Consider the following 13,755-nt stretch of genomic DNA (forward strand, 5'->3'; position numbering starts at 1 on the left):
CACCCCCGGAGCCAGTGGCGAGTGTCAACTGCACAGCATTGTGCGCCGACTCACCACACCCTCGTTCATGTCTTCCCATCTGCTTCGCCAAAGTGTACCCTGAAGGACGTCCTGAAGACACCATGAAAATGTACATGCTGCTAGACACTCAAAGCACCTGCACTCTGGCCAGACCCGCATTCTTTGAACTCTTTGAGGTGCAACAGGATGAATTTCACTTCACTGTATCAATGTGCCATGAACCAAGAAGCACGGTGGGGAGGAGAGCTACTAGACTCTGCATAGAGTCATTGGATGGAAGTTCCCAGTTCCCACTACCGCCCGTATTTGAATGCAATGGGATACCAAACGACCGCAGTCATATTGCAACACCTGAGGTCATAAGCAGCATGCTTCACCTACAGCACTTGCTCATCACTTCCCTGCTCTAGATCCTGAGGCTGATATCCTACTCTTGCTGGGAAATAATGCCCCACACGCCTTACTCTTCTCCGAGTCAGTTGGCGGTCCTGTAGACGGCCCAGTGGCCATCAAATCTCCACTAGGATGGTGGATCGTAGGAATTGTCGGTGTCACTCAGAAGCAGGCTCCAACCCAGGCAAATGCCTTAGCACCACCCATTCCAACAGTCTTCCGATGCCCTTTAACACCATCGAAAACAAGAATGCCGTTCCAGCCTAAAAGGCCACGGGCACTAGAACACCCTAAACAGCCACCAACAACCACCAGACGTCCACTAAGATGCTCTACACGGGCATATACCTACGCAACACCTTTTCCAACAGCTTCCCAACGCCTTTTGACACCGTGGAAACAAGAGTACCATTCCAATCCTAAAAGGCCACCAGAAGCGACCACCAGACTTTCACCTTTGCCGCCAAGAGTACCTGTACACCCTAAAAGGCCACCAGAGGTGACCAGCAGACTTGCACCAAGAGGCCGAACTTGAAGATTGAACCTCAAGCTTTGCATGCTCTGCTTTGTTTGATGCTTTATTGATGTTTACTGTTTTTCTCTTAGTTATACAGCTTACTGTTTATCTTAGTTATATACAGTAGTTATATGCTATTCAGTTAATATTACTATTTACTACTTATCTTAGTTTATAGTTAATTTTTTTATCTTCTCTTAATAGTGGAATTTACAATTCCAGGTGGGGAGTGTGCTGTCCCAGCCAGTCTATGGGAATTGGATAGTTACTTAGGAATTATGAGCTGTCCCCTTAAGAGAATGCATCATGGTAAATGTAGTTAAAGGTATCCTGGGAAATGTAGTTCATGTCACGTGGCCACATCTGTAATCCTGATTGGTCACTAGTTTGACCCTCGATGGGTTGGAGGAGTTTTCCTCATTCTTTGTCTGAACTCTCTAACTCATGGCAGCTTCTTTCTATCACTACGAGATGGGTTAGGAGATAACCATCTTTTACTACAAGGCAGATTATACAAAGGATTGGTCATTAAAGAAGAACTTCATCACAAACGTGAGTTATGAGGATCCCTGATGAACCAATAAATGTAATTTGTTATGGACGTCTTGTTGAGTTTATCTATCTGCATCTGCACAGCATACAAATCCACCTCTGTGCAGAAGGCAGAAAAGCAAGTGACACTTCATAACCAATTTTCAGTGGATCTGTGGGAATTATAAGTTGGGTATCATGTCGTACTTACTCCTTATGAAACATATTTTTGTTCCTTAATGAATCCAATAATCTATATCAGGGCTCCCCACCCCATGGTCCATGGACTGGCACCAGGCTGCAGCATGCCAGAAACTGCATAATGCAAACAAGCAAAGCCCCATCTGTGGGATGCAGGCAGCATGCAAAACCATACCTCCTCCAGTCCACCTAAAACCTCTCTCCTCAGAACCAGCCCCTGGGGCCCAAAACTTTGGGGGGCGCTAATCTAGACCTTGTTTTGCAAGGTTTCAAATTAGAAAGACCATTTCACTATCTAACAAAATGAAATTCAATGGTGAAAAAAGTAAGGTTCTACATTTAGATGGTTCAACCGTATAAAGAATGATTGCTGGAACTGGGTATGTCTAGTTTGATGACATGACATGATAGCAGTATTCCAATATCTCAGGGGCTGCCACAAAGAAGAGGAAGTCAAGCTATTCTCCAAAGCTCCTGAAGGCAGGACAAGAAGCAATGGGTGGAAACTAATCAAGGAGAGAAGCAACTTAGAACTAAGGAGAAATTTCCTGACAGTTAGAACAATTAATCAGTGGAACAACTTGCCTCTAGAAGTTGTGGATGTTCCAACACAGGAAGTTTTTAAGAAGAGATTGGACAACCATTTGTCTGAAATTAGTTCCCGTTCTTACCCTAGCTCCTGCTAACCTAACTGTTCGACAGCATGCAATACAAGTAGATAAAAGTTATCACTTAAGTGGGAGGTAACAGCACTCCATGCACCTCGGTGTATAGTCATACCAGCCAAATTACTGTGGAAGCATCTTTGGACGACACTGGCCCCCTCTGCTAGGAAACTAGGATGAACATTGCCCCCTAGAATCAGATAGGATTGGATAGAGGATACCTTTACCTTTAGAGAGAGAGAGAGAGAGGGAGAAAGAGAGAGGGGGGAGGGAGGGAGGGAGAGAGAGAGAGAGAGAGAGAGGGAGGGAGGGAGGGACAGACAGACAGACAGACAGACAGAAACCACTTTATGGTTACTCTAAAACAGAAGAAAAGGCTTCCAAGTCATCCTCCAAGTCCATACACGAGAAGGAGAGGTGAAATAAGCCAATGAGCTAATGAGCACAACACCTGCTTAAGTTTGGTCTCACAAAGCCACATTATAGTTTAGGAATACCTCCAAAGTAGCCCACTCAAACCAGCCCACTCTATGAAAAATTGTTTGAGACAGCTCTTTTCTTGCCTTGATTTCTTTTCCAAACCATCACACTTATCTTCTGTCCTCCAGGGAAGGAAAGCATGATGATAGGATGCACCTTTAAAGGCCTTCAAGAAATACCCCCATTTTGCCTTCATTTTTTAAAAAAAAAATGCTATTGCATATTGCAAGACCTTTGTGGGTTCACAAATATTGTTATTTGTTTTGTAGAAGAGGGAATCCTGATTTCAGATGAAAGAAGCTAAAGTGTATTAAAGATTAAACTTCTGATTGTCAAGAGGGAATGAGGGCAAATCAGACTTTAGGGTCCAGAGTGCCAAGGCGGCAAATATATCTAATACTCTTTCCTCCTATTTTCCCCACAACAATCCTGTAGGACTCATTTAAATTCAAAGTGTTGAATTTAACCTTTTTGCAAAAATTACTAAATTCATAATCCATTGAAATGAAAAACTATTTCTGCCTTACTTTTTTTTTAGATGCTTAAAGGAAATACTTACACGTGAGTCAGTGAACACACACACATTTTCTCTCTGTCCGTCTCTCTCACACATACACCCACTAGTATGTTCATCTTGACCTTCTCTAGAGTTTAACAAAGATTTAAAGAACCAGAAGGTTTGTACATGCTTGCATGCGCATGTGTGTGTGCCTATAGATAGATGTATTTAGATTTTTTTCATTGATGTGAAAGTTTACTTCCTGTGATTGTGTATCTATTAATTCTTCTTTAATGAATTTTTGTTCATTTAAAAAAAAAAAAAGGATGAATCCCAAAGAAAGGAAACCAGTCAAGAATTTTCATCATCTGTGAAATTCCTTAACTGAAGCAGCAGGATTGCATAATGAACAGAATCGGGAATCTGGTATCATCGGTTGAGTTACAGAGGGCTAATTTGGGGAGCCTCAAATTGGTATCTCAAGCTGCAATCTATCTATATTAAATGCAGCATTTCTATTGGTTAATTTACAGTCATTAATCCATCTATTATTCCAGCGTAAATACTTTATTATTGATTTAAATTAGATATTTAAGTAGTCAAAAGACTGGGGGTTTTTTTCAATCTTTAAGAAGAACTCTGACTTTTTCTTTCTTTCTAATGGGTTGGCTAAGTGTTTTGCTTTTAATATTTGCATTTGATTTCAGTTTAATTATTTTATGTTTATTAATTGAAAAGTGGATCTCATTTACGTAGTATTGATAAGATTACTCGCTTTGTATGCTATTGAAAAGTGGATCTCATTTACGTAGTATTGATAAGATTACTCGCTTTGTATGCTATTGAAAAGTGGATCTCATTTACGTAGTATTGATAAGATTACTCGCTTTGTATGCTATTGAAAAGTGGATCTCATTTACGTAGTATTGATAAGATTACTCGCTTTGTATGCTATTGAAAAGTGGATCTCATTTACGTAGTATTGATAAGATTACTCGCTTTGTATGCTATTGAAAAGTGGATCTCATTTACGTAGTATTGATAAGATTACTCGCTTTGTATGCTATTGAAAAGTGGATCTCATTTACGTAGTATTGATAAGATTACTCGCTTTGTATGCTATTGAAAAGTGGATCTCATTTACGTAGTATTGATAAGATTACTCGCTTTGTATGCTATTGAAAAGTGGATCTCATTTACGTAGTATTGATAAGATTACTCGCTTTGTATGCTATTTTGAACAATGGCTGATATGTTTTTATATGAATGGAATTAATCCAGAAGTAAAGTAGAGAAATATATTGCAGATAATTGAAGACTCAGAGCAGTTGATAGATTGAAAAAAAGTTTCTGCCCTAGATCTTGGACATCTGCTAGTCCAGGTTAATCAGCCCACCCACCCCCCAACTGGTCCCTTCAAATCTGTTGGATTGCCAGACTGGTTATGGATTTTGGGAACTGTAAAACCACACTTCTGAAATGCAAATGCTGAAATGAGCATTATTGTGCTGGATTATTAACCAAATAATTTGGCTTTTTAGGAAAAAGCATATTAAATGCCCTATTAAAATGAGTGTGATATATCCATTTTTTAAAAAGTCCATCCTTTATCAATGGCTGATCTAAATACTGGACGTTCAAATAAATACATCTGTGCTTGTAAAAGCAATGGCAGGAGGGCCAAGAATGCAAATTTAAGCATTTGGGGATCAAATCTCTAAATGTATATACTTGATATTTGAATTTAATGACCGTAAGATACCATCAAGTGGGTATGGCTTTTGGCATCTGCTGGGCATGGCTCTTGGCCACGTCATATCGCATCTGACTGCTGTGCAGCTAAGAAAAAGAGTGACAGTTTTATATGCTATTCAGCAGCAAGCTTCAACTAGAGATATGCTTTGACTGCCAAAGAAATAAAAAAAATCGTGTTCTCGATATTCAGCATTTGGATCAAGCAGCCGGGATGTAAATGCTGACGCGCAAGTAATATAAGATGGTGCAATTAAGCATACTTTTATTGCTGGCAGTTCCATTATTTTGATGTCTTCTCTCTGGCTCATTGCCTCCAGTGAATATAATCTTTCATCAATAGTTAACAAACACCTTAGTGGCAGGTGTTTGTTAGGAGGTCCAATCTTGTCAACTTTGAGACTTGCGGATTTCTACTCCCAGAATTCCTCAGCCAGCATATTTTTCCAGAGTATGAATTGGTATCCATCTCATACAGGTCGTCTTCGACTTACGATCCCAATTGAGCCCAACATTTATGTTGCTGAGTGAAATATTTGTTCAGTTAATTTCCCCCCCATTTTACAACTTTTCTTGCCACAGTCATTAAGTGAATCATTGCAGTTGTTATGATAGTAACCCAGTTGTTAAGTGAATCTGGCTTTCCCATTGACTTTGCTTATCTGAAGGTTGCAAAAGGTGATTACAGTAGGTGACCCTGAGACAGGGACATGGCAACCATCATAAATATGAACCAGCTGCCAAGCATCCAAATTTTCATCATGTGACCCTGGAGATGCTGCAATGGTCATAAAGTGTGAAAAATAGTCATAAATCACTTTTTTCAGTGCCATTGTAACTTTGAACGGCCACTAAATGAACTGTTGTAAGTCGAAGATTACCTGTATTTTCCAATCTCTAGGACACCATTTTGTTTCCATATTTCTTGCCATAGAATTCCCCCCTCCCTTTCTTCAAGGTTTAATCAGTCCCACAGCTACTTCAAATGTCCCTTTGTACTTTATCTATCTTCTGCACTTGGGGTGGCTCTATGATGAGGCTTCCATAAATTAGATGCCAAATCTATGTAACAGGATGTCCCAAATGTGCTTTTTTTCCCCCAGAGGCAACTGGACTTTCTGGTTTTTCTTTGAAGACATTTCACTTCTATCCAATAAGCTTCTTCAGCTCTGTAGAGCTCTGAGAGCTGAAGAAGCTTCCTGGATGAGAAGCAAAACGTCTTCAAAGAAAAACCAGAAAGTCCAGTTGCCTCTTGAAAAACAAGCACCTTTGGGACAACTATGGCCTGGATGACTGAGATTCTCCATAGGTATGTAACAGGATAAGAATCCATGGTAACAGACTACAGGTTGAGGCTGTGAGACTCCACTCTGCCATGGTTTTCCAGAATGAAGCCTTCTAGAACCTCATTTTTCCTTGCCTTTCTTCCTCTTCCTCACAAGGCAATCCTATAACAGAGAGATTCCCTGGAAAAAAAATAGAACTCCCAGGTTGGTTGAAGCTTATTATAACTCTTTTCGCAGGAGACCTATAAAAAGAAGATTCTTCAGAGCTTGCAATAGAGATCTCTTCTTGGCCATGGCTCCCTATTTGTAGAAATGTGAGGTATGACTATCACAACTCTCCCACGGAATGCTGTCGTGGGAATGTGTAGTCCTATATCTTGTAGTTTCTCATCCTGCTTTTCACTCCCTTAGATCAAGGGTCTTCAAACTTGGCAAGTTTAAGACTTGTGGACTTCAACTCCCAGAATTCCTAAGCTAACATAACTTGAGGAGGAATTCTGGGAGTTGAAGTCCACAAGTCTTAAAGCTGTCAAGCTTGAAGACCCCTGCCTTAGATGTTTGGGTTTGAGAGATAGGCAGGTAATCTGGAACTCCCTACATATATCAGGGAGAAGAGAAGGAGGAAATGAAAACAGTGGTGAATCTGGAAAAAGCAGCAATATGAGGAATCTATGTGCCCGTGACAAGGAGATAGTCCTGTGTGCTTAAGAATTGCCCATTCAGACCAGCTGTGGCTCCAATTCTGAACTTGAGAGGAAATAATGGATGAAAATCTTCTGTGAAAGGAATGGTGTCCTGTTGCCACATTACATGTAGATGACCGATGGAGGGATCAAGCGTATCACCAGTCTTGAGTCCCTGGTACCTATAAGAGATCTAAATCCAGTCCACCTTGAATTCTGTTGACCCTTATGTACTATCAATTTGCTTTGACCATTAGTAGCTCAGATTCTTGTAGAAAGTGTTAGCATGCAATAAACCTGTCCTCATTTAGCTCCTGATTTCCTGTGCTTGATAATATTATCTTCTTTCCTGTTGTGGAAAACAGATGCTTGGGTTAGGACAGATAAGCTTTACCTAACCAGATCTTATCTAACCAGATAACCAGACCTTATCTAACCAGATAAGGGACGTAGTGGCCCAGTGGCTACAACACTGAGCTTGTTGATCGTAAAGGTTGGCAGTTTGGCGGTTCGAATCCCTAGCGCTGTGTAACGGAGTGAGCTCCCGTTACTTGTCCCAGCTTTTGCCAACCTAGCAGTTCCATGCGCCTTCAGCATTTAGTCATGCCGGCCACATGACCACCGAGATGTCTTTGGACAGCGCTGTCTCTTCAGCTTTGTAATGGAGATGAGCACAGCCCCTAGAGTCGGGAACAACTACCACGTATGTGCAGGGGAACCTTTACCTTTACCTTTTAACCAGATATTCTCCAGTTGCAAAGGAATTGATGTTCCTTTTTAGTTTGTGGCGTCTGTGGAGATAGTTTGTATTCTTGCTGCAAGTACAATTCTGATGGTACAAAAGATATGGTCCATGACATCCTGAAGACAGGATGTTGGGATAGACTGCAATAAATTATCCTTAATTCTTTCCCCTTCCACCTACTTCTTGCTAAATCTTGAGTAACATAAGTTCCTACTTAAATAAAAATGAGGATTAGAGAATTAGAGGATTCACAGATCTATGGCTATCTTTTTTGGCTTGATATTGGGAACTTTAAAGGAGAAAATACAATGTATGTCAGTTCACTGCTTCATTTGTAGGCATATACATGTGTGTGTGTGTGTCTGTCTGTGTGTGTGTGTGTGTGTGTGTGTAGCCAACACATTTGTGTGTTGAGAGAGCTGATACAGTTCTTGAACCATTTCAGACTTTCCTCACCCTTACAACATGGATCACCGCCAGCTGAATGATTTATAGTGGGCCCCTTTACGGAGAATGATGTTCCCCAAAAAGGATATGGAGACCAAAAGTAATCGATTGATTTAAGTGGAGAGCCGATCAAGCCAACTGAATAGAGAAATCCATTAGCCAGATAAAATGAATAAAAGGACACTAATTAATAAAAGCACACTGTATAAATAAAATACTGCAGAGAGTTTGCTAGAGGCTTTAATATTTTATGAGCTACAAAAATCTGTCAGATGAAATAGAGCACTAAGTGATGAGATGAATGTATTTTGGGCATATTTAAATATTTTCTCATGATGAAGCTGTAGGAAGGGGGGGGGGGGGAATCTTGCGTCCATTTTCAGTCAGCAAAGATAATTGCCACCATACTCTGAATCCTAGATAATTAAATTTTAAAAAAGGCTGACATGGTAAAGAAAGTGAACTAAATTCTGGGAGAGCTGGCTTTCAAATTCTTATTAATTCATGCCAGTAATATTAAGCAAATTCTTTCTTTCAACCACATTGATCATAGATGACTAATGTGGTAGGATTTTATATATATATAAACTATTATATATTATATTATATATATATAAACACAGCTACAATGACGTGGGAGAATACCCGAACTATATATATATGCAATTCCAAGCATTTTAAGCAAAGGGGCCTGCAAAAAGTTGATAAATAACAATGTAGTTAGTGGTGTAATGTTTCAGTCATTATATTTCTTCTGAGGAGAAATCTGCTTGTGCCTTCTGCTTGAAGTTTGTCTTTCTGGATCCGGTCTGTGGGGTGCTTAGATCTGGCCGGCGGGGCTGCCCTAAAAACAGCAAAGGACTGGCCTGCGGTACCTCTGCCAATGCAAATGGAGCTTGGGAGGGCTGCTCACGGCCCTACCAGGCTCCGTTTTTGCCTGCGATGGCCTCCTGTCGCCCTTTGCCAGTGAAAATGGATTTTTATCCTGTTACAGTTTTCACTGGCAGAGGTCGTCGCAGCTGAAAACGGAGCTCAGTAGCCCGTTTTCGCTGGCAGAGTTCTGGGCCGCCACAGATGCCCTTTACATGAGTGACATCAAGCTAGCCACACCCACCCCGGCCCCTGATATCAGACACAACCCTGATGTGGCCCTCAATGAAATCGTGTTTGACACCCCTGTCCTAGAAGGATTGTAGGATTGTCATATCTAGAGAAGTTATGTTGTTTGGTTTTTAATTTGATTTATTATCATTGGTAAGATTATATCTGTTTTAACCCAAGTTATATGGATGTGGAGAATTGCATTCTTCTCAGAATCAGTTGATTGGCGCTGATCCTGAAGCCGTCATTTGAGGAAGCCATGGTACCCTATGTGTGCCTGGTCACACTTTTAAGGGCTTTGGAGAAGTCAAGCCAGACTTTTGAATGTGGGGAAAGCACTTCTCAATTTCTAAAATGCGATGTCTCTTGGTCATAAGTCGAGTTGCCATGGGCGAATAGGCGGCCGTATAAATTAATTAAATAAATAAATATGTAGTTAGGCCTTGTTAGAGTTTTCAGAGTAATTTTGAAGGTTAGTGAAGCAAGATACTAACTGTTTGCTGCAAAGGCAACTTCCACCCAGTCTGATGAAAATTGGTGAAGCTGTACGTTATCTGCATGCCGTAATAATTTTTATACTGACTGTATAAAAATGATTCTAACCTTTTTGGTTGCAAAGGAGGCCAACAGACACAAAGAAAGAACCTAGAATTAAGGAGAAATTTCCTGTCAGTGAGAACAATTAATCAGGAGACTTGCTTTCCTTTAGATCAGCTGAACTTCTCTACAAAGCAGCAAGCTTTCAGGTTGCAAGAATCCTTCATCGGGTGAATTAGTTAGAAAAAGAACCATAGGAGTAAAAAAATGGCTGAAGTTGGCAAGATGTCTGACATGTCTCTGCTACTGAAAGCTTGTGGCAGTGGTGGCATGCTACTGGTTCGGCCCAGTTCGGCCCAACTAGTAGTAAAAAAAAGCCTCCGATGATCAGCTGAGAGGAGGAAAAAAAGCCTCCGATGATCAGCTGAGAGGAGAAAGAACAGAAAAACACAGGATTGGCCCTCCCACCTACCCCTGCGCTTTTCTTTATCCTCACAGCTGATTGGCGCTGCAAGCAGGGGTGGGATTCTACCAGTCCGCACCTATTCACTAGAACTGGTTGTTAACATTCTAAGCAGTTCGGAGAACCGATTGTTAGAAGAAATTACTGGCCTAATCCTGTAAGGAAGGCAGGAAGGAAACATTCTGGTGTTGCTTACAGAAACTGCCTCTCGGTTAACTCTTATTACATTCTTGGCAGGACTAGACTTCCTGTCTCAGGAACTTCTCTGGAGGTTATTTTCCCTCCTTTACTGGTACTTTGCTTGTGTGGAGTGACCATTCAAAGTTACAATGGCACTGAAAAAAGTGACTTATGACCATTTTTCACACTTACGACTGTTGCAGCATCCCCACAATCATGAGAGGCCAGGTGAGGAGATGCGTGCCTCGATGTGAGTGATATTGAGTTGGCCACACCCAGCCAATAACATGACCACCAAGCCATGTCCACCCAGTCACATGACCACCAAGCCATGCCCACCACTTAAGCCACGCCCACAGAACCGGTTGTTAAAAAATTTGAATCCCACCCCTGGCTGCAAGCCTCAGCTGATGTGTGGAAACCTGCACATGGGCATTAGGTGCACATGTGCATACGATCACCGAACCAGTAGATCCCACTGCTGGCTTGTGGACATTTGAACTGAATTTTTAGCAGGAAAAACATAGTTGAAGTTGTAATAAGATTTCTCTTAATTCTTGCCTGTAAGAAGAAACAAGCAAACATTTGGAACTCTTCATATTTAAAAATATAAATTCCAGCTCCTTATCCAAACAGTTTCCGTCCCATCAAAATGCACTCATCCCTTTTCTGGGTTTTCTATCTCCAAACATAGTAAATTTACAATTTACTTTCCAGCACACATTCTGTAGAGCAGGGGTGTCAAACTCGCGACAATACGTCATCATGTGATCACAACTTTTCCCCCTTCACTAAACCGGAGATGGGCGTGGCCAGTGCATGACACATCCGGCCCTAAGGCTGCAAGTTTGACACCCCTGCTGTAGAGTGTAAAGGAAATGGCCTCGATAAAAACATGCAAGAACTGACTGAAATGTTCTTTAAGTTCGGAGAAACAAAATAAGTAATGGAACACCTCAAGAAAATACTTCCCTGATTCACTGGAATTTAAGAAGGAGGGGACTTGTAATATTCTGTGATTATGGTATACCTCAATAAAGTATGTGGTTAGTCCTGCAGAGTTGATTTTCTGGCCTGGTCCCCTTACTGGGGCTGACACATTCAGTCTTGTTTTGCAGAATTTCAAAATGCACACGATGGCATAGTAATCTTGTGATAAAAATCCCATCTGAGGTGCACAAGTTCTTAGAATTAACTCTCTGGTCCCTCCAGGTAAGGTGAGAAATCGTTTTCTGTCCCCAAAATGGCCGTCCTAGTGAATGGCATTGTCTTCAGGGTTTCCTACACACTGGCTTTCTTATTTGCAGCTTGTGCAGGTACAGCAAAGTTTCCAGATGAGAGCTTGTTTTTAATCTTACAATCATGGACTTGTATAGAGCCATCACTGTCCTCGCTTGTAAACCTTATAAAGCTTTTTTCTAGTCCTTTGGCTTGTTGGTTTGAATTGAAGCAGGGCATAGATAGAAAATGAATAAAATGGAAGGTTCCTGAAATGGAGTATTTTTGAAAGCAACTGTTTGCTTTTCCTTGAACGTACATGCCGATGTTGGTTTGATTTGCTTTTGCTTTCCTAACTGTGGCTTCCAGATTACACACATCCCTCTCCCAACAACAACCTTACCAGCATTCGAATTATATAATTGTGCTGCTTGGAGTCATGTGACTGTCTGAGTAATTCCCTGCAGAAGGAGACAAACTGCATATTAAAAAGCAGAACAAATTGTGTTTTAAAACACCCAACTCCCTCCTCTCCCTCCTCCCCCACCACACACACAAAAAAGGAGCTTGCTGTTTCCATGTGAATACATCTGAAGGATTTTTGAGTGCTGAAATAGCTACATGGTGATTTGAACTATCCTGGTGCTGGATGGGGTATGGGCAATTAAGCAAAGGGAATAGGCTAGACATTTGATTTGCTCACCCTTCCCTTCCCAAGTATGACATGCTTTTGAACCTGTTTTCATCTTATCTGCCACGAAATGAATTGTTCCTCGGAGACTCCATCCTGGAGTTAGGAACTGTTGACTGGTAGAGGTAAGTGCATCTCATTCTTTTTCCTTCAAGACTGTCACTGCGTGATGACTTTTTCCAGGGACTGTGTGCAGTGCAAGAGTGTGTGGCAGGGGGGAGGGAGGGAGGGAGGGAGGGAGGGAGAGAGAGAGAGAGAGAGAGAGAGAGAGAGAGAGAGAGAGAGAAGCAGGCAGGCCCAGTTCCTGCAACCGTTCATTGTATGTTTTAGCCTCCAGTCCCCTAATCATCCTGGTTGCTCTTCTCTGTACTTTTTCTAGAGTCTCAACGTCTTTTTTATAATGTGGTGAACAAAACTGGATGCAGTACTCTAGGTGTGGTCTTACTAAGGCTTTATAGAGTGGTATTAGTACTTCCCTTGATCTTGATTGTATCCCTCTGTTAATACAACTTAGGATTACATTAGCTTTTTTGGCTGCTACTGTACACTGCTGGCTCATATTTAGCTGGTTGTCCACTAAGATTCCAAGATCCCTCTCACAGCTACTGCTATTGAGCCTGGTTTCACCCAGTCTATATGTGTACTTTTGGTTTTTCTTGCCTAAGTGTAGGACTTTACTTTTCTCTACATTGAATTTCATTTTGTTAGATATGGCCCAGTGTCTGGGCCATATCTAATGTCTGTCAAGATCCATCTGGATCTTGAGCCTATCTTCTTGGGTGTTAGCTATTCCTGCCAGCTTAATATCATCTGCAAATTTGGTAAGTTCCCCTTCTATTCCCTCATCTAAGACATTAATGAAGGTATTGAAGAGTACTGGGCCCAAGACGGAACCTTGTGGCATCCCACTGCTTACTTCCCTCCATGTAGACTTAGACCCATTAAGGACTACTCGTTGAGTACAGTTTGCCAGCCAGTTGCGAGTCCATCTAATGGTGGTGCTATCTCTTCCACTTTTTTCTAGCTTACTAAGAAGTAGGTTGTGGTCTACTTTGTCAAATGCCTTGCTGAAATCTAAATATATTATGTCCACAGTATTTTGCTGGTCTACTAATTTAGTCACTGTGTTGAAGAATGAAATCAGATTGGTTTGGCATGATCTGTTTTTAACAAACCCGTGCTGACTGCTAGTTATTACTTTACTTGTTTCTAGATGTTGGCAGATCTGTTTTTTTATTATCTTTTCCAGTATCTTCCCGGGTATTGGTGTTAGGCTGATTGGTCTATAGTTTCCTGGGTCTGTTTTTTTTCCCTTTTTTGAAGATGGGAACCACATCAACTCTTT

The 13,755-nt window shown here is 41.2% G+C and overlaps 1 protein-coding gene across 3 annotated transcripts in view; it reads left to right on the forward strand.

Moving 5' to 3' along the window:
* PHACTR1 (phosphatase and actin regulator 1) overlaps positions 1-13,755 on the forward strand; it is a 283,399-nt gene that overhangs the window by 108,769 nt on the left and 160,875 nt on the right. Inside the window, exon 1 of one of the 3 annotated variants that reach the window (XM_087961307.1) lies at positions 12,230-12,535. The exons of the other annotated variants lie outside the window; for them this stretch is intronic. The gene's annotated coding sequence lies outside the window, so the exon portion shown is untranslated. Of the gene's footprint in view, positions 1-12,229; positions 12,536-13,755 lie in introns of those variants that run through there. 3 annotated transcript variants of the gene reach the window in all.

This window comes from Notechis scutatus, chromosome 3 (genome assembly GCF_049901735.1).
Source record: "Notechis scutatus isolate UNSWTSFEM ecotype Mainland chromosome 3, rNotScu1.2, whole genome shotgun sequence".
Taxonomy (NCBI): Eukaryota; Metazoa; Chordata; class Lepidosauria; order Squamata; family Elapidae; genus Notechis; species Notechis scutatus.